Below are 23,142 nucleotides of genomic sequence, written 5' to 3' on the forward strand. Positions count from 1 at the left end.
TTTGGGACTTGATTTATTGTGGAGAGCAGTTCACAGAACATTTTAAATATGTCACTGATTGGTAGAATGCTTTTGATTTATTATTCAGTACAATTAAAGGTTGAATTGGAAGGTCCTATTTTAAAAATTTTATTTAAATTTGTTCATATTCTCCACATAGTATTTACATGGACACAATATGACATTTGTGGAAATCCCTAGAGTTAATGTACCCACAAAATACCTTCAGTCATTAATAGATCATGTCCACCTGTATGTATGTTTGCAGAAGTATTTATTTTTATACAAATTAGTAAATTAAGAAATATGAAGTAAAGTATCACCACTAATGCTAAGCTTGATTCACTCTGATGGATACACTTCTGTGTGCAGCACAGCAGTGCTACAGAGAAACTCCAGAAGATCTACAGGATCTTTTGTAGAAACCCATAATCTCAGACAATGTTTTCATTCAACATTTAATAACACAAATTCAGAAAACATTTTTAGATACAGAATAAAGAAGACTGAACTATTGCTGTAGGTGTTTTTGCTACTTCAGAAGTTTTCCTGTCTTAGTGGGAGAAGGAGAGAAACTTGGTTACAGCAAGGCAGAAGTCATCTCAGTTCTACAACCCTCCTAAAGTTGAAAATAGATGTTTCATCATCCCTTTTGCCATCTTTATTTTGAAACCTCCCATAAATTCTTTTTCTACCTCATTTTTGAGACAAATCTCAAAATGCAACAGAATGATTGGCATTTAGGTCATCTTTTCTCTTTTTGCTACTTTTCAACTCCGGAAAAAAGCTCAAATGTGAAATGATTTACATAAAAATACTGATATCCAAAAGTGTTTGCAAGCTGAGAGACTTCATTGTGAAACTGTAAACTTTAATTATTAAATATTTGTATTAATTTTCCACTACGGCATTAAAAATGTGATATGGTTAAGATTATATATGAAATATACATGAAAGATTCTGAGAATGTGCATGATTCCGAGAATTATTTCTCTGCATTTATTTTGCTTACTACTTCTCAAAATGTTTGTCTCCCATGCTGCTCCTAATTTGTTTAAGTGACTACTGTAGTTTTACAATCTTTTCCAAGAGTGTCATTAGATGTACAGATTTTTGTTCTTTTTTAATAGAATCTTGTTTCTCAAACTTTCCAGACAACAACCAAATACATTATAGTTAAGAAGCAATATATCTGTTTTTCCAGATCTAAATATTCACAGTAGATGAAGTATTTCATGGAATACATTCTGTAAAAAGCAAACTAAACTTTTATACAACAGTTTTTATTCTTATTTGTCAAACAAACACTTTTGTTCCAACAGTGTTGTTAAAATCATAATGCAGAAAGATGAAATGATATAAATACTGAAATAAAGTTGCTTTATCTATGCTATCAAAAATATTGGTCAGGTGAGGTGATTAATATTAAATTTAACCTCAATTTCTACTGAAGAGATACTAACCTAATCTAGTTATGACAGATGTAATTCAAAGGAGTTTTTTGTGCATAACCTGGACATATTCTTAAATATTCTTAAATATATAGCAGGATGGGAATTCTTTGATATTGTTTGAAATGATGAAAAGTACAGTTCTGGTCTTCCTAATGACCATCTGCAGGGAAATTTGAGCAAATATATAATTGAAAAGGTGATCTGGTACATGAATGTCTTTGTCCTTAAGTATTAAGAGTACTTTTGGGGGGTATTTTAATATAGTGCTTGAATAGGTCTTTGGTTAGAGGTAGGTACTTCAGAACACTATTAATTATGCAGCTCTATTTGAATACTTCATGTAATCATCAAGAAGCAGTATTACAAGCAAAGGCTTCCCTCTTCTTGCTAAGTCTATAGTTAAAGCATGAATTAAAGCCTGCCTTGAAAGAAGTCAAGTTCCCTGTAGATTATATCTTATGGTTTTCCCCTCTGCATTGCTGCTTGCAGTGCAGACACAGAGTATGTACATTGTGCTTAGGAGAGAGTTGAGGGTGAGCTTAGCTTAGGACATCTGGGGACAGTCTGAGCTTTCAGACTGAGTATGGTTTTTCTTGTGTTTGCAAAGAAGCACCAAATAAAATTTGGGACCCCCTGTGAAATGACAAGCCTGTGGAGCTGTCAGACTCAGGAGTTCAGACACCCAAGTTGATGCAGCTTCTGCGTGTACACTTTAAGGTAAAGAAGAGATGTTTCAAGGTTCGCTAAAACATGTTCTTATTAGACACCAGACTTCCCAACCAATAGTCATACATTTGCTATAGAAGTCATTGTAGCCTTCTCCTGTGAGTAAAGATCTCCCAAAATGCCTAAATACCTCTTCATACGCTTCATAGCATTATTGCAAAGGATACTCATATCTTATGGGTATGAAGTCAGTTAAACCTGTTAAACTTTTACATACAAAGTGTGTAACTCTCAAAAAACTGAACAGTATAAGAAGCTGAAGCTTCTGACTCTGACGGATAAAAAGAATATCAAGTACTAGAAACATCAAAAGCAGTGCATTTAGTCAGATTTTTAAAATGCATAAAGAACAATCCAATCATACTCACAGGAAAACAACCTTTACAGAGCTAAGTAAATATAAATAAATTACTTTTCTAATTACTTTAAATCAAACAAAATAATTTTTATTTCAAATCATGGCTGTTATGGTCTATTGTGTAAACAGACACTAAGATAGCATACTTAGCATTTTAAAATTATGTATAAAAAGCCTTGTGGAAAGTAGTTAATTTATGAAATAACTATAGATTTAGGAAACTTTAACCATCATTATGTCCATAGGGAAATATATTTATATTCCTATAATCCATCCTGTATGCAACACAGTATTTTGAACAAACTATACTGAAGGATCTCAGTGAAACCCTGGGCAGCTTCTCAGCTGACTTAAATCAATATAGCTCTACTAATTTCAGAAGTACATCAATTTACACATTTCAGTGAATCTATGCTAATTTATACCCAGCTGAGAATCAGGCCTTTAAAAGATTGTAAATTTGAGTAAAGGTTTATTCATAATCCTGGATAATAGGAAGGGATGCTTGGGAGGATTATTTCAGCCATTTTGAAGATGTTATTAAGCCAAACATATAGACTTTTAAATGTCTTTCAACAGAGGATTGCTATTTTTAAATTGCTACTTTTTGTTGCAGGGAGAGATGCATTTACCAATAAATTCACCTCAGAATGAACAATTTAGCTATCTCTTTATAGGTAATAAGGTTCCAGCGCACAGATAGACTGTAGCCCAAGTTTCCAATGCATCTGTATGTTTATTTAGGCCACTCTGGCAAAAAAGGCCTTAATCACCACTGATATTCAAGTTCAGTAAGATCTAAGCTTCTGTTAATGGGACACAAAGCCATCTTAGCCCTTGCATTTCTCCACAGTTAAGAAGCTATTCTGAGTCATATATAATAAAAGTTCCAGCTGTCTTAAAAACAGTTTCTTTAGTGTACTTTCTTGTAGTCTTTGGTATGTACAAGTGGAATATGAAAGATGTCAATTTACGTACCTGCTACTGTTCCATTCACAACAGAGCATTTTGGACCCATAATTCCTGCTTTCAGCAGCAGTTTCCTAATCCTAAGAATCTCGGGATCATCTATAGTTATTCTGCACAAGACAGACGAGCTACTTAATTATCTTACCTAAGCTCATAATTTCATAGCTGAGAATCTCAAATGGAACAATGAAGAAAAGCATTCTATGCTTTTCTAGCCAGAAAAACAGTGGCAGAATAACTAGAACCCTGAGTTCGGTGAGTTTAATTTAGAACACTTATTTATGAGGGCTTGCTCTAAGGACTATTAAAAAGGTTCTTGAAACAGTGTGGTTGATTTTCTCTCTCTAATAAGCAATTGCTAAACTATGTAATCATAATTTTTCTTGGGCTCTTTTTGGATGAATGTTTATTCAAATTCTTCTCTCAGTGATGTGCCAGCATGAGTATAAACAGAGAATGAGAGAATAATTTAGACTGAAAAGGACCTTTGCAGGTCTGATCTTACCTCCTGCTCAAAGCAATGCCAACTTCAGAGTTACATTAGGTTGCTCAGGGCCTTGTGCAGTTGAATTTTGAGACTTTCCAAGGATGGAGATCCTACAACCTCTTTTGGCATCCTGTTTCAGTGTCTGACTACTCTCATTGTGAAGATTTTTTTCCCCTATATTTAATCAGTTTGCCTCACTGCAACTTGTGTCTCTCCCATCATCTTTGAAGAAATGTCATGCATTGCCAGCTGCAAGTTGGACTTAGAACTGCTGGCCACAACCTTTTGAGTCCAATGGTCCAGCCAGTTTTCAACACTCCTTTCCATCCACCTATCCAGTCCATACCTCACCAATTAGGCTACAAGGACCGTATGGGAAACTACATCAAAAGCCTCTTAAAGTCAAAGTAAATAACATGATTCCTCTCCTGTTGTCCACAAAGCCAGTCATTTCATCATAGAAGCCAATCATGTTGTTCAGACACAAAGCTAAATTAGTGCTGGGTATTCCCAAACAATTCTTGTCCTTCATTTGCTTGGACATTGCTTCCAGGAGGATTTACTCCATTATGAGCCTGGGGACTGTGATTAGGTAGATCTGCTTGTAGTTCCCTGCATCATCCTTTGTGAGGATGGGTGTGACAACTGCCTTCCTCCAGTCATCAGAGACCTCCTCAACTATCAAAATCTTCAAAGATGCCATAGAACAGCTTCATAAAAACATTGGCCAGATCCCTCAGATGCAGTCCATCCTTCACAGTTTGTTTAATCAGTCCCTACCTTGGTCTTCCTTTTGAAGACCTGTGGGTCTTCAAAACTCTATCAGCCAAGCAGAGGAATCTTGAAGGCAGATCTTATCAGGAACGACAGAGACAAAGGTGGCACTCAGCCTTTTCCAGGTCCTTCATAAATGTGCACCCTACCCTATTCAGCAGAAGATCCACATTTTCTTTGGTCTTTTGAAGTCAAAGTACTTGCAGAAACCCTTCTTGTTGCACTTCACATCCTTCATTAGTTTCCACTTTAGCTGAGCTTTGGATCCTCTAATTCCATCCCTGAATGCCTGGGTTTTGCTTTTATATTCTTCTAGTCATCCCCATTTCCCCCTTCTGCAAGCTCCTTTTTGTGTCTCAGGTCAGTCAGAAGTCAGCTGTTCAGTCAGGGTGGCTTTCTGTCACACCTGCTCGGCTCTGTGCACATCCAAATGGTTCCTTCTTGCTTTTGGAGTCTGTCCTTGAAGATCAACTTTGCTGAGCCCATTTGCTCTTCAGCACAGCCTCTCATAAGATTATGCCTACTAGTTCCCTATACAAGATGACCTCTTCTCTCCTGAAATGGAGGGTCATTATTCTGCTACTTGTTTCCCTCATTTTCCTCGAGCTCTTAAATTCCACCATCTCGTGGTTACTTCAGGCAAGGTTGCCACTGACTGTTATGTTGCTGATGTTCTTCCTTATCTATGAGTGGCCGGTCCATGAGAGCAGCTCCCCTCATCATCTTTTTCAGTTCTTGTGTCAAAAAATTGTCCGTGATGCAATCCAGAAATCTCCTGGATTGTTTGCATCCCTCCATGTTGCCCTTCCAGACATCAGTCTTTAGCTCTCCCATGAGAACCAGACTGTGAGATCATGAGTTTTTTTCCAGTTGTTTAAAAAAAGACTTTGTTCACTCCCTCTCCTTGATTACGAGGTCTCCAGAATGTGTCCACCGTAATCCCACTCCCAGCTCCAGCTGACCTACCCTCTGATCCTGACCCATAAGTTCTCAACAGGTCTATCACCTTAGGAATGCTCTATGAAATCAAGCTACTCCTTCATTTAGGGTACAACCCTTTTCCTTGTCTACTCTCCTGTGCTTTCTGAAGAGCCTATATCCATCCATTCTGCACTCCGGTCATGAAAGTTGTCCCCCTATCTGTCTGTGATCTCAGTCATGTCGAGGTCCTGTGCACAGCCTTCTAGCTCCTTATTTTTCCCCATGCTTCATATGTTCTTCTACAGACACATGAGATGGGACCTAACACTACTTTCTTGAGGAAAGTGCGAGAGTCTCCCCATCGTGCTATCCCACAGGTACATCAGCTTCCACTTTTTTTGGTTTTTGATCTCCTTCTCTTGATAAACCTATTTTAAAATGCTCCTCACTAGGTGGCAACCCTGCTGGCAAAGGTACTCTTGATCCACTTTGTCAGATGGATCTAGTGTCTCCTCAGAAAATCCTTGTTCTTAAGAAAGGACTCCAGGGTCATAAAAATCCCTGCCTGCGACAGCAGACATACAACCAAGAGCTGACCTGTGGGATGAGTCTGCTCCTACTCAAGTCTTTTCCAATTACTGAGAGGACGGAGAATGATACCACCTCAGCTGCAGTGCCTTCCTCCTCACACTTAGGTGCCTGTAGTCACAACAGAAGATGCAGTAAAAGCTTCTACCAGTTTACATCCCACAACAGCCATGGGCTTTCTAGAATTGGCTTGAATTTCTTTTGATCAAAGAAAGGGATTTGAAACAAGTATTTTGGGATGCATACGAGCCAATGGTATTAAAAGAGGGACAGACAGTTCATTAACTCCTCACTTCTTGGGTAAATTGATAAAGAGAAATTGTAAAAGTATATCTGTTCATGTTGGAAGAAAGATTATAAGCATTTATTTTTTAAGAGAAGGTTCAGAGCTATAGATTCTCTGTGGCACAACCTGGATTTAACAACTGATTTAAAGTGTAACTCTCACTTCAACATTTGCAATTATCTAGCACTATGTAACCACATGATAATGGCAGATAGCTCTCTGTTCAGCATGCAGTCTGTTTTAGTGTTAATTATGAAGCGACAATTATCCTCACACTGAAGAGAGAAGAAAATTATTTCATGCTCAGTATTCACTCTGTTTCAGGAGATAGATACCTAAACATTAGAACCAGGTTAGACTGTTTTTGTTTTCTTCTTCAGGCCTTGTGCCTGAATTTCCCATGTCTTTCTAATATGTTTCCTAACACTGACACAGAGTTTCACAAGAGAAGCAGCCTGGAACACACAGCAGGGTAAATGCATGAAACACAAAAGCATATCAGAGCTGTTCAGTAAAGGTTCTTGTTTGATTCTCAGTATTATATAAGATGTAGTAGTTCATAATAAAGTTCAGGAAGCCAAACATGCATACAGAATACAACTGTCAAAGTGTTTAAATTAAATTTTCCCATGCTCCTCACTGATAAGAAGACTGGATCTGATGGACTTCAGGGCATTGGAGACTCCTCCTTCCCAGTTTGCTAGAGCTAAATTTTGTGCACTCTCAGACCCAGGGGATTCCTTGCATCCCAGTACTATAGATGTAGCTGCTGCTGTCCCCTTCTGTAGGTCCAGCCAGTGAGCAGGCATCACCAAAAGGCATGAGCACGCATACACGCACGCACATACAGGCAAGTGGAACAACACAGACCAGTGTCTTTGCTAGCAACAGCACTTACATAAACATGAACACCACTAACAGCTGAATCCTGTTCCTCCTCACTAAATGATCAGGACTGGTGTTTGCTGTTGACACATACATGACCTCACTCTCTTACCCACAACTGTAACCACAGTTACCAATCTCTTAATTACTAGCACAGGTTTTAAGTCCACCTAATACCCATGCCCAGATCCTAGGCCCCTGTCCCAGGTACTGGTTCCAACCCTGGACCTTTCCTGGTCTCCTCCTACCCACTGGCTGGTACAACTGGATGTTCACTAGTTGAACATACACCCACACTCCCCAGACATACACACACACACACACACACACACACACACACACTCCAGGTCTATCCAGTGACTGAGCACAGACCCAGAGCCCGTTGTCTCCAGTCGCTGCCCCCAGACCTATGGCCCCTCAGACCTGCAGCCCATCTGGTCAGCAGCTGGCACTCAGACCTGTCCTCCTGCGTGCTAGTGAGTCTGGTCTGAAGTTCGCTAGTGGTTCACACGTGTGGGATCAGAGGAGGGAGCACACTCACCCAGACAATAGTCAGGAACAGGGTCTAGTAAGAAGACAAGACAGACTGTGGTGACCAGATGCCAGGCTCAGCAGAGAAGCAACATGACCAGCAGCCTCCTTTTATCTTCCCTACTCTCTATTTCCCCACATTTATTTCTCCCCCATCCACCTTGATCTTTCCCTTTTTCTTCTCTTTTCTCCTCCTAGATAAACAGCTCACCCCTAATTGCTTTTTCTCTTTTCATCCCAATTTTGCTACATCCGTTCCCAAATATGGTATTTCTGGTAGGGTTACTGAGGCACTGCTGGCCTTGCAAGGTTCCCATCTCCCAAAGGTCTCCAATGCTCCCCTCCCCTTATCAGAGAGGTTCAGCCAACTCTCACATAATTTCCCTTAGCCACATGTGAGATCCAGACATTTCTCATGGTGCTATCCACAACTTTTGTCAAGTTCTCACTCTCTTACTTCTTATCTTCAGCAATTTCTCATGCTAAATTCAGTAGTTTCTCATGTTCTGGTCAGTTAGCTAAACCTCAAGTCAGGGCCAAGCCACCTGCCTGCATATCTTAACACTACTATTTATACATACATACATATATGTATACATATATGTATACACACACACACACACACACACACACATTGTGTGTGTGTGTGTGTGTGTGTATGCACATCTATTTATTTACTTATTATTTTGCTCTAATCATCCTATTTTTGGAGGGCCATGAAAGACTGAGTTATACTGATATTATACAAGAAAAAACATGGAATGAGAGCTGCTAAACATATATATATAAAAGGTGAATAGGCTCAACACAGAAGAAACATTTGCTCCCAGTAATACACACCACAAGAAGTCACCAGCATCTCTTTCCCTGTGCATATGGTGAAATTCTGATCATAACAGAAAGGTATGAATGACTGAATATTGTTTCATATAAATACAACCAGAATTCATTCTTTCATATAGCAAAAGAAGCCCCCAAACAAGTCATCATATTGAAAATAAGGTTAAGAGAATGTGACTTGAAGAATTACAAAATAAAAAATATATATATCTTTCTGCTCCTAATATGTGACTTGGCAACATGGTTCAGAGAAAAGATGCAAAATCTGCATAAAGGAAATTTTTCTGAAGACTTAAAATAATCCTCCCAGCCTATCTGCCTAACCCATTCCCACTGCAACTCACTCAGAAAGCAGAGAGGTGAGGCAAAAGCAGTTTTGCTGAACTCAAGTCACAATGTTAAATAGTTTCAGTGGCCAACCTAGTAGAATAGCAAGGAAAACAAAGAGGCAGTTTTTCCCCATTCTCCCATTTTTGCCCCCATTGCAATGTCAACAGAAGGCATGGGAGAGCAGTGTGTGAGTGAGAAGGTGAGTTGGAAGCTGCTTTTGGGTGGATCTTGCTTTCTCTTCCTCCACTGCAGCCATGATTATGCAGGTATAGTAGGTGCAAGAAGCCAGCAGAAGAGCAATGAGAGGTAAGAAAAGAGGGAGAACAGTTCTCAGCTGCCTCTTCTGTAGAAGATAGTCTAAGCTGTGTTTTAGTTGCTCCTTGAAGCCTGCAGGGATTGCTTCAGGGGAAATTTGCTGACTCCCTGGAGACTGGTCTCTGAGTGACAGTACAAAAAAACTAAATGACAGCAGAGGCAATATTAAATTGCCACTTTGCATGAGTGACACTCGGCAGGAATGTGATTTTATAAGAACAGGCACATTAAGATATAGGAAATGCTAACCTATAAGCAAAGAATCATCATACACTTCTCACGACCCCATTTTGTAAATAATGAAAGATCAAATGTCAGCCTTGTTTTATCCAAAATCACAGTCTGTGGTTTACAACTGTTTTGTCAGGAATGAACCTTCATACATCTGTGATCCTGTGACCATGTGAAACCAATACAAGTAAATGTTTCATAGACTATAGCCCTATAGTTTCTATATGTTCAATTAAGTGGAATAATGAAATTATTTTCCTTCCCCCATGCAAAATAAAACTAAATATTCATCAGCACATAAATCTCTTACAACAATTATTCATCAAGCTGTATAGATAGACAATATGAACAGCCTCTTTAGATTTAAAGATGATTTTGTAAGGTAATTTTGCAAAAAACGTTGCAAAAATAGGTATCTATCTTTTGAATTTTATAAGTTTCAGCTGTTCATAAATCAGCAAGGCTTTTCTGTATTCAGCTATCCTGGATTATTTTATCAAACCCTCTAGCCCATCTCTAATGGGCTTGTGTTTTGGTATGGTACAAACCATTCTGCATTTGTTCTCTCTCTTTTTTTTCTCTTTGCTTTTTTATCTTTTTCCTTGTTTAATTTATTCATATACTATAAACATTTAAACATCCATGAAAACTAAAATGAAACAAACTATCTATAGCAATAATTATGTAATTGCCACTTTGCATGGAAAGATTTCTTTGTGTGATACATTTGTCATTGAGGAAGTAAAACTAATTTTGTCTTTTTAGTTTACAGAACTGAAAGAATAATTTGTATCACCCTCATTTACAGGGCTTCGTGATTGTTGTAGCTAACTATGGAATGAGGGTTTTGGTTTTTTTTTTTTTGCTTCTGTTGAGCACATGTATTTATTTGAGAACAATATGGAACATCTGCATAGGAGATTGCCTGTTTCTGAAGCATGATTTCAACATGTTAAAATACATTTTAACCACCTTCAGAACATCAAAATTCTTAATAGAAAGCAAATATCTGACATCTTACTTGTATATTGACTGTAAATAACGTGAAGAAAAGTCCAGCCAGAAACATCAATCGAAAAATAAATTGTGTTAACATGCTGTTATTTCTGCTAATGAGTAAAATGTTTGCATTACTTTATCACATAACTACTTACTATTCATTTAGGAATCAGCATTTTATATCACAACTTTAAAAATATAAATCTGTTTTTAACTTTGATTTTGACAACAGAAATGAGTTCTAATATGTGTTTATTCAAAATAATAAAATTAACACATTTATCTTGAGCTAATAATCATTTGTTCATATATTCCAAGTAATTGAATGATAATTTACATTATCTAGTTGAGCTATTGCCTGATTTGAACAACAAGAATATAGAGAATGAAATGAATTTTAGTTCTACACTATAAAACTCCAATAATCTTTATTTTGACAACAAGTCTATGGCACCTGTGAGAAATCCATGCGTTAATGAATATGGTGCACTTCATAAGATCAGACTTCTAACTATAAGAAGGTACATCCACATCAACATAGACGCACTAGCAGACTTAACAAATATACAAGTGATTATCAGACCAAGAGCAGCATAATAGCATAAAAAAAGGCAAAAGGCAAGGCTGTATTGCAGAGAACATATGTAATGCAGTTACAATCCCTGTTTTATTATTAAACCATGCATAGCAGGGCTAGATTTAGCCTTAGACTGGAGTTAGGATTTGGAGACTTTGGGATTCTTTGACTCCTTCCCAAGAGACGATCTTTCCAATTTATATAGTCCATAGGCATATAATGCTATTTGTTTGTTTGTTTGTTTGTTTATTTATTTATTTTGCCTGAAATAGCAGGAAAATTTACCAGATAATCTTGGCTAGAAAATAAAAGGAAGAAATAATTTGGGGCTACTGAAGAGGAATAGGTGACAGCAGTGCTTGTTTCAGTTCATTAGCTAAGTGGTTTGAGGACTCAGTAGATTATGGAAAATCTGGATTTTCTTGTCTGCCAAAAGGGATTTGAACCAGTATCCCTACTTTTGGGGGTTCTGGGTAAACTATGACAGCGTGGAAAGTGGTGACTTCTTTTTATCCTCTTGCAGTTGATCCAATTTTACTTCAGAGCTATTCCAATACTTTATTCAGAGGCTGTTGCTCTTTTGTCTCATTGTCAGAACATTCATACAAACAGCAGAAGCGGGATGGCTGCATTGCAGCCCTGTATAAAGCCAATTCTTCATTATTCGTACAAAGCAGAACAGCTCCAGCACTAGGGTCTACACCACAGTAAGGTATATATTGGTGCCTGTGGTATCAAATTTTCAGCTTAACTGTGTAACCTAAATCAAGAGTCTGTTATATACACTATCATCTATACAACAGTAAATATTCTCAGCCATCCTCCTCCCACCATTCAAAAAAAAATCAGTTTTTTAAATCATTACTTTAGGTCCTGAATCCCTTGCCAACCTATTTAAACTGCTCAAATTCATGCAGCGTGACATTTTACATTGCCTTCAAAGGCATTTGTGAAAGAATCTGTGCTCTCTCTTTCCCTTTTAACATCTACATATTCTTTGAAGTGTATTTGCTGAGTCTACATGCCTGTCATAACTCAGGAATATGCGAATCCTACTTGATGAGTAAGATCTTCACATTTTGCTGATCTAGTACAACTGTTGAGCAGATTCAGAAGACAAGGTCTTTCACCATCATAGTAAAGCTGTGTGATGCGGTGTGAAAAACCACAGTAATAAATAATGCTATAATTAAATGTCATTTGTATGTTATGGCAATGACAACTTATCTGTCTAGCTGCATTGGTAGCATGTGTTCATCATCTTTCTGAATATAAATAAAAAAACAGCACAAAAGAAAAAATATATATTTGTTTATATGCATATACACACACATGCACGCACACACACACACACACACACACATATCATTTTCCTCAAGAGTCTTGATGCTAGAAAGATGAAAATACAATTACCCGTCTTCTAAAACATCTCCCATTAATAAAAGCATCTGACCTTTTTAGTGTGAGAATTCCATTGCAAGATCACATCTTAATTGCTCCTGGCCATGGACTTCCATGATAATATATTTACTGCAGAAACATAATTGCTCTTTTTGAGTCACATATTTTCAGACATGAATTCCATTCCTTGAGCCTTACTTTCTGACCTTGTTTCATCCTACTTAATTTTAGCCACTTATTCAAAACACATAATTTGGCCTCCTACTCATCATGCACTCCCTCTGTAGTTAGTCGAAAGTGAAAAGGAGAGACTCTAGAGAGCAATTCAGTCTCAGGTATAAAAACATCTAAAGACTATCTCTTTCCACTGATTATGGAAGGAGTCCAGGATAACTATATTCCTACTCTGTGCACATCAGCTAGATGCTTGTTGCTAGGTGGGAAAAACTTGCGTTTTGTGTATACTTCAGCCAAATTATCCTTTATCAGCCAAATACCTTTTATGCTCCATTAATTTTGGCATCATAACTGTAGCAACTACTCTTATATTTGGCTTCCCAAAGAGGAATGCACCATATCCCTACTTTACAGAGAGATAAACAATCATTGCAAATGATGCAATGTTTCATGTGTTCTTTTCTTTTTTAAGCAAGTTGACCAACATGCATAAGTACAGTATTCTGTATCCATTTTGCAATCATTCTCACTTAAATTTAACTCCCTAAAAAGTGCAAATTAGTTGTCTAGGACCCCACTTTGAAAATACCTATTTTCTCTCCACTGACAACAGAGGGAACTTTGCTGGACACCTAACTTGAATATGGCTAAAGATTAAGTGAGAAAAGCATCAACTCTGACTAATCTGAAGTCCTTTTGCAGTTAAGCACGCTGAAAAGTTTTTTGGTTTTGAGAAGAAAAACACTCAGGATCAAATACATTTGATCTAATTTTAGAAATCTAAGGGCATCTGGGCTAGTTATGCAAGAATCCCATTACATGAGTTGGAAATAAATATTTCTGGGCAATAAATCATGCCAACCTCCTATAGATATAAGACTATTAACTGCATTTACCAGATGTCCATTGACTAAGATAGGAATTAAGATAACTAGCTCACATATATTAATCTGAAGTAGAATCTCACCACATACATAGATCAAATGAATTACATATAGAAAAGCTTTTTTTGTTTGTTTGTTAACTCTGTATAGGGGGCCAAGGGTTACTAGCTCAGATAAATAGCTAGAGAAAGAGGCAGAGAGATGGACAAGTACAGGTGACATGAATCCCATTCTGAGTGTTTATATTAAAATAATACTTGGAAGTGCAAAAACTCAATGAGGCAGAATAACAGACTGAGTAACTCACAGTCCTGAGTAACTCACAGTCCTGATCATATCCATCTCAAACAGTTAAGAGTAGGATTCAGTTCAGTTAGTCTTAAATGTAAAAAATTTAGATGCTTAAATCTGATTAAACATCCCAGACTGCCTTTACAGTCAAAGGCAAGAAACAGGCACTTCCAGAGAGTGATTCATCTAATTTATGCCATCTTCTCACAGAACAAGATCAATCACCTTGGGGAGGTTCTTAGTTCTATTAAAAATACAGCAAGCCTAAGGTGACCTACTCAGGCTTAGCCATCTAATGTGTAGAAACACAGGTTAGAACAGATTAATCCCACCCTTTAGCCTGAAAGAGAAATGTAAAGAAAAATCTGTTATTACTATTAATTTTAGCCACTTATTCAAGGTACATAATTAGGCATTCTACTCATCATGTATTCCCTCTGTAGTTTTCTCCTTATAGTCATAAATATGTATTTGATAGGAACTCTGGGAGATAATCAATAGAATATGGACAGCCACATAATGGTCACAGGTCTCTCATATCTCCGGCACTTCTCACCTCTGACCCAGCCCCTCATAGTGTACATCTCCTTGCTCCATTTTCCCAGTGAATAAATATTGTCTTGATTCTCACAACCAGCAAGTGCCCTGGCGGAGTCCCCTGTAAAAGAATCTCAGCTGTGGGAAAGTTATACAGCTATTTTTGTGCTATCTTGATGTTCACAAGGACAGAGAAGTGCTTTGGCTTTCCATCTTGGCTCATCCTTAGCTTGTCAGATTTTTCATTGATGAACTACACTGCATAGATTCCATGACTCAGTGAACAAGTTTTAGGTAAGTCATAAAGGAGTCAAGATACGACATCAGAAATAGCTTTTCATCACAACAGTCGATACCTAGGCCCCATATCTTCTAATAATAAGGATAAAAACAATGTATTTCTCTCTAGTGGAACAGTTTTAATGAAAACAATGAGACTACAAATGTAAGCTAAAATATAGGTAAGTAATTTGCAGGATCATGGCTCACACCTGAACAGTTTCCTTTATATAAACACATATTAATAATTTATCAATACATACACTTCTCTTCCTTTTCTTCCTTTTACTTTCTTTCTTCCCTTCCTCCTTCCATCTCTTTCTTTCCTTCAAAATACCCTTCATTCAAAGTTTTCTTTTAAAACACTACTGAGAATGCATCTTTTCTACTAGCAAAACCACAGTTTTTTTCATTGTTGTTCCTGAGTATCATAGGGCATAATTATATATTGACAAACCCAAAGACAGAAAGGGAAAATTTATAAGTGTAAGTTTTAAGGGGTCTGTTAGACAGACTTGAAGGATATGGCTGTACTTAGAAGTAAGTCAGGTTTTCATTTTGTTAGCAAAAATATGGGCTCCAACAGTTTTACTGAAGTCTGTAATTTTTAAATGCAGAAAAGGAAAAGATGACATTCACGTACACACTAAAATAAATTTTAAATGAAGAAGGTGTATAGTTAAGGTTTAAAGCTTATATTCTGCACTTTTTCTCAGTAAGAGTGCATGAATATCTCAAATTTCATGCATTTTTATGACTGAAGACCTTAAAAAGTAATGCAGTTGCCCACTGCTACACTGCTATCATAATTATTTTTTTCCCAGAAATGGGGATTGCAGCTGACGTCTAACTATTAGAAACTGATACAGTATATGTATTCTATGTATTCTAGGAGAATATTTCACATCAGATTCTGAATAGATATACAATCACACAATGTGTTATCATCTTTCCAAATCACTCTTGTAAAGTTTCTAATGGAAGCTGAAATAACAATACTTTTAAAAATAAGTAAACAGTTTAATCACTATTCTTAAACATCACATATAGGGTTATATTACAGAAAGGGTAATTGGAATATTAATTTCAGTAGCAAATGTGGCATTTTTAAATAAATTTTATAATCCATTTTCTTTTCTTTCATGGGTATTTCTGTGAGAAAATTTTGTTTGCAAAAATAGTTGAGAACACAAAGTTTTGTAGCCACTTGAACAAAAACATTATTTTAAAATATCAAAATAGTTTGTGAAACAATCCTGAATGCTCACTGTGATTTCTCTGTTACCCAAAATAGTAACAACAATTTCTGAGCAAATACCTATCACTTCTGAGTAACATTCTGTCATAAATTAACTCCCTGCATAAATCAGATTTATTTGCATTTGAGAAAAAGCTCACTTTGACTGAAGTAAATCTGGCAAAGTGTGCTTAAAATGGACAATCATATCGATAAATGACAAATTATGGCTATGGAATAATGACATAATTTTTGACACATACACATATCTATCAATCTTTAGACATTTTAATAATCCATACAATGTAAAAAAAAAAAGTGCAATTCTCTATAACATTTAAGGGTTTATTAATTTTCCTACAAAATTCTTCTTTATGAAAGAATAGAGGAGGTTCAAATTAATAAAAACATATAGTTTTTCATCTTTTTCTACCTTCTTTTTTTTTTTTAATGCAACCATAGTTGTTTTGGTGTAGATAAGACCCAGACCTTTACATTTTAAACACAGATAACTGTCTCATGGAAGCCTCTTCTCAGTGTACAGTGTAACAGAAGTACAGAATAAAAGTGTGACACTTTTAGTAGTCTTCATTTCATTAATACAAAAATAAATATAATATTGAAAGAGTTTTCAAATGAGGAAGATGTGTATATGATGAGTGTGCATAGAGAAAAATGACAGTTGTTGAAAAAGCAGCAAAGGTTTTTCACAATTATTTTGTCCTAATTCCCAGGCAAGGAGAGTCAGTGGAAAGAAAAAGACAACTTCTGAGATTAGGTCTTATTCTTTCCTGGCACCTTTACCTGGCAAAAGCCCTGGTTTACTTATACAGCATGCACATATGGTTTCCTATTCTTCAGTTGTTCCTCACTCCCAGGGACATACAGGAAAACGCTGGTATCCAAAATCTGCCCTGTGTGAGCTAGCAATGACTGTCAGCTGAATAAGAGGGCATCAGCCCAGACTGACAGCCCGTGAATTCTCCACAAAGTGCTCACATCATAAGGCAAAGAGCAATGCAAATCCTCCTGTCTTCTTATAAAGCCTTCGACAAAGGACTTCAGTAAAACTGCTCCACAGAGCACACAGCAGTCCCAGCATGCTCAGGACCTGCTGTTTGCAGCATTTCAATAGGCCATAGAGGAGCTCTCTCTGAGGTGAAATGAGTGGCCAACACTCCCTACCAGTGCACTAGCAATGATGACGATGATCACAGAAGCAGGAGAATCAGAACTACTGGGAAACTGATAAAGACGACCTAATGAAATGAACAGCACACGTAAGCTCCTACTCAAAGCGTAAGCACAATCACACACAGTGATAATAGACATTTTTTTAGTGACTGTACTGGTGGACAGTATGAAGCATAAATTCCTGGATGAGACTTTTGGGATGGAGAGAGTGGTCTTCTTTGTTCATTTCTATGGATGAAAGTTGGTTCCACAGTACATTTTGGCAGCTTTCGTTTCTCAGATGCTTATATGGTCCAGTCCAGAACATGATGTGATAATGTTCCCTTTCTTCTTCTAAAAGTAATCCATCCTAGATTATAGCCAAATGAGGGTCACAGGATGTACTGAGTAAATTCTGAAGCTTTGGCTATCTTTTATCTGTTAACTAAACAGGGCCAGGACATGTCACATGTTCCATGACATGGTTTTGACCTGTATCAACTAGCTGTCATGACATGTGGGCATGACAGCATTCAGTCATGGGTCAGGCAATAGTGCAGGTCAGGGTCTCTGTTAATGATAGGCAGTAAGAATGAAGCTGCTGTTTTTTGGAAGGAGAATAGAGTTTAGAGTTTAGAATTTAGAACAGATGACATGCCCTATCACATGGGCCTAGAAGCCTTTGTTTGTGATTGTAAATGTCATCCAACGGACTCCTTATGGCTCCGAGAGCAAGAAGAACCTGTCTTTGGGCATGTGTGTCCCTATTCTGAGCCGGTCCCAGTAAACAAAGATGGCAAGAGCAAGGGTGGTGGACAGGATGGCCAGCCCCTTCTGTAAAGTGAATCTTCCTGCACTGTAGGCAAATACTGAGAGTTTGATGATGGGCAAGTATTGTTCTTTTTCTTTCTTTCATTTTCGCAGCAAGGTTTTTTGTTTTGTTTTGTTTTGTTTTGTTTGTAGCTATATTCATTGTGGTCTGTCCTATACTGTAACCACAGAGACAGGAATTTTCTATTTGTACAGAAAGAGAAGAGAAAATTCTTTGAAGGAAGGAGGTAAGGAGTTAATAAGCAGTGGAGAGAAAAGATTTGAAAGTTTTGAGTTGCTATCAGTCAACTTAGTCTGTGCAGATAGTGCTGTGTACGAACTTTCTCTGGTTCCAAGTATCTCCTCTAAGGTGACATTAAACCATTCAAGGGCTTTATAGATTGATCTTTCTGTAGTAATAGATGAAAGGGATTCCCCACAACCTTCACACAGGAAACCAAGGTGATCCTGATGCTTGGCAGCAAGGCAGGCACAAAAGACACTGAGAAAGGTCTGAAGCCTTTTACTGAGGATCCATGCCATCGGTAGTTTTTGTGAGGTATCACCAAAATCAGAACACACAAGAATCGTATGTGTATCAAATATGGCCAGTGTTGGTGTGCATGGGCAACCTACTGTAATCAGAGAAGCTCTAAAGTATGATAGAATAATGACCCTTATGCTGACAATAATATATCCTCACTGTTGAACAACCAACGGAAACATGCATGTTCAGCCTTACAAGCAGGTATACCGCATCATCTGAATACTCTTGACCTATCTACATTAACTACATACAGGGGCTGACATATCAACTTGGAGACCTCCTTAACCGTTACAGCTACACTAAACTTACCAAATCTGAACTGCAGTGTCACATCATATCTTCCAGAAAATACAGCTATAAGCATCGTGACAAAGACAGGGGCCCAGAAACTGATGTCTAAAGAAAGACTGGAAAAGTGATACTAGCACCTGGCATTGATCATTCTTGACTGGACAACCATATGGCACCATAGCTTTCCATGAGTGAGTGCTAATAATCTATGGGCTTTAGTGAGTGTGGCAGTGGTGGTACTGTTCTCTAGAAATTTCACCATGCTCTTTATTAAAGAATGTGTGCAGTATTTGAGATTTTCCTTGTAAATCACATATTAAATCACTAATACTTATTAAAAATATAATATCAGCTTCATCTTTGAGAAGAATCATGCATTAGTCTTCTGATCAAGCTACAGCAGTCCTTCTTTACCAGATATACCCCCCAAAAGTGATAACTGTATCTCTCAATCACCTAAGAACCTCACAGGCAATATGTCAGTAGAGCAAGCAATATTTTAAACGTAAATGCATAAATCATTTTTGCACCAAAGGCTGTGCATATATAACCAGAAACTAAACAACTGTTCCTAAACATACAGTGTTGGTTTTGGTCCTAATAAACAAAATCAGGTATTCAGATATTGTCTTTTTTAGTCATATTTGTATTCATTTTCCAAAACACATCAGTGGTCTTTTTCAGATGTTTCTTGATGACTGATAGTTTCTGCTTAAAATTTAGTGTTTTTACATTTACTACATTATAGCAGACACTGACATACTGACCTAATCATTCTTATCCTCATCAGATCGCTATAGTTTCTAACATGTTCTGTTTAACTTCACAATAATGAACTATGTAGCAGGGGACACAGCTGGCTTGTCAAAACAACATTTAGAACGAATATAGATCTATTTTGCGCTGAAGAGACAAATGAACAGTAGATAGCTGTAGCACTCTATAAAAGAAAACTGTTTCCAACAAGGCTTTTGACACTGTCTCCCATAACATCCTCACAGACAAACTAATGACATATGGACTAGATAAATGGACAGTGGCTGGACTGAAAACTGGCTGAACTGTCAAGCTCAACGGGCTGTGATCAGTGGCATTAAGTCTAGCTGGAAGCTAGTAACTGGTGGCGTGCCCCCCAGGGATCGATACTGGGGCCAATACTGTTCAACATCTTCATTAATGACCTGGATGATGGGACCAAAGGCACCCTCAGTAAGTCTGCAGATGATACAAAACTAGGAGGAGTGGCTGATACACAAGAGCACTGTGCTGCCATTCAGAGAGACCTCAAAAGGCTGGAGAGATGGCCCGACTGGAATCTCATGAAGTTCAACAAAGGGAAATGCCAAGTCCTGCACCTGGGGAGGAATAATCCCAACACTGGCACATTCTGGGTGCTTACTGGCTGGAAAGCAGCTTTGAAGAAAAGGACCTGGGGGTCTTGGTGGACAACAAACTGACCATGAGTCAGCAATGCACCACTGTGGCAAAGGCTGCCAACGGTATCCTGGGCTGCATTAGGAAGAGCACTGCCAGCAGGTCAAGGGAGGTGATCCTTCCCTCTACTCAAGCACTGGTGAGGCCACATCTGGAGTGCTGTGTCCATTTCTGGGGTCCTCAGTACAAGGGAGAAATGGACCTAGTGGAGCGAGTCAACTGAAGGACCAAAAAGACGGTGAAGGCACTGAAGGTACTCTCCTCTCATATGAGGAGAGGCTAAGAGAGCTGGGACTGTTTAGCCTGGAGAAAGGAAGGCTCAAGAAGGATCTTATCAATATATATAAATATATGATGGGGCAAAGTACAGAAGGCTGAACCAGACTCTTCTCAGTGGTAGCCAGTGGAAGCATATGAAGCAATGGGCACTAACTGAAATACAGAATATTCCATCTATATGTAAGAAAATATTTTTTCTACTGTGAGGGTAGTTGAACACTGGAAAAGATTGCCCAGAGAAGTTGTGGAGTCTCCATCCTTGGAGATTTTTAAAACCCAACCTAACAGAACTTTGAGCAACCTGCTCTGGCTGACCAACCTTCAACAATTCTGTGGGGTTTTGATACTATCAAGCTATATTTTCAATAAATCTATTAAAAAAACAATTTCCTTATTATCCATGACCAGAATTAGATTTTTAAAACTTTTTCAAAATTACTTGAGGAATGTTTTTTCGAGCATATGCTAGCCTATGGACTGGTCATTGCAGTAGTTACCATGGTTATTACTTCAGAAAAAGAAAAGCTATTTGCTATCTATAGATTGCCATCAGTTTGCTAAGATGCGTGTTTTTTTCTTTTTTTCTTTCTTCAAGCAGATAAAGAGCATTCTCAGACAAAGAAACAGTAAGTGTGGCCACACAATTGCCTTTGGATTGAATATAAATTTTTGCAAGCATTTGGAATTGTTTCTCATTTTGTGACCATTGCAGCACACAAAATCTTTTTCCATTCAGCCTCAGAAAAAAGCCAGTCATAACCTTTGAATACTTCCAGTGAAATTTTGCTTTTATTTAAATAAACACTGTTAGACGGTATTTTATTTTTCCAGTAATCAGCCAGCTCTCTTACTGAGTTATAAAGTGAATGGTTCATTTTCGTTTTTACTCAAAACTGAATTTGAAACCTTTGAGCTGATTTTTTTTTTTTTTTTTTTTTTTTTTTTTTTTTTTACCATTACTGATTTAAAGCCAGCTTGATAGAACAGGTTGTTTGTATCTGAGACAGGTAGCCGACCTAACTTCATTAAATAAATCCCACACAGAAAAAGTTCACAAACAACATATCAAAAGAAAAGCACCACAGGAAATGGCCCCCCTCATAGGGCCATCCTTGTTAAGTGGTAGCCAAATTAGCAATTACTGACAATTTAGCAGTTACTGAGCCCAGAACTTAAAGGTCACTACCCTTTATTTTAAAATCACTATCTTAATGGTAATTCTTTTTATGAATTAGAGGCATAGAAAGAAACACAAACTTACTGTTCACGGAACAAAGGACATACTTTTTATCGACTGTGTAGCCAATTACCATTAGAGAGCTTGCTTTAAGAATGGTTTGTATTTATACACAGTGGGACTAACATTGGATTAGTCACCATGGCTACTAATAGTGCTGTTCTTTCAGGACAGATAAGGGCATCACATTGTGATCCTGGCGGCAGTAGGTGACCACGCTGATTTTACTTTATTTTATTTCTCTGTGTAGTTACAGTTCTCAAGTGAACCATTGTTAACATTGTGTCTAGTCCTATATCCGTCTATCTCACGGCAAATGCACTCCCAGAACAGTTTCCCCCCAACCCCCAGGAGCTCTCTGTGTCTCTCAGAAAGCTCAACCCAGAGGGAGGGAGGGGGTAGAGTATGTGTGGATGAATAAATGCTGTTGCTATTTACTTATGGTGATAAAAAAAGGAATCCCTGAACAAAACCCTTCTTGGTAAATACAGTCTGACTGTACTGAAACCAAATAAACAGAAAGTATACAAATCTGGCTACGGGAATAACACTACTTCCAGTGTATACAGACTCTAAACTATCTTTTTACAAATCATGCCTACCTTTCAGCAACTACAGAATGAAGTGAAACAAGGAAGGGAAGGAAGGTCTATCTTGTACCTGGCACAGAAATTTTACTCTCAAAGAACTAAAAGGAAAAAACTAATAGCTGAGATTAATGGCAATAACTGTTCCTGAAACAGATCTTCTGACTTTAGCTCTCCTCTGTGTGCGATTTCAGCATTCTTTCAAAGTGCAACATTTTTGTAGGAGTGGCTCACCAGTGCTAATGTGGGACTCCTCCATAAACCGCATGGTTAAAAGAATACCTACCAGCTGCAAAAAAAGTGTATGGCTGTTTGCTGTGACCTGAGGCAAGCTGCAGGTCCATTTCAGCTTTTAGTTTTAGTATTTTTAAAAGCATGAGATTTGTTGCAAGTACAGAAACCTTGCAAGCATGACACTACTATAGATTTAGTAGAAGAGATGAAAAAAAATTTTTTTTAAATGTACGAACATGCACAGCTAGGACTCAGCACAACTTCTTTTGAAGTCAATGAGTGCTGTTTTAAGTTAATAGTTCTTAAGTGAATAGACTTAAATACTAGCAATTTTTTGTCTTCTGATTTCTTGCTTGGCGCATGAGTAAGAGAAAGATATATATTTTTACAACCTGTCTAGTGTAGAAATAGATGTCTAATGTTCATTCATTTTATTTAGGGAGGCATAATACAAATGAAAAATATTTTTAAAA

This window comes from Apteryx mantelli, chromosome 1 (genome assembly GCF_036417845.1).
Source record: "Apteryx mantelli isolate bAptMan1 chromosome 1, bAptMan1.hap1, whole genome shotgun sequence".
NCBI classification, from domain to species: Eukaryota; Metazoa; Chordata; class Aves; order Apterygiformes; family Apterygidae; genus Apteryx; species Apteryx mantelli.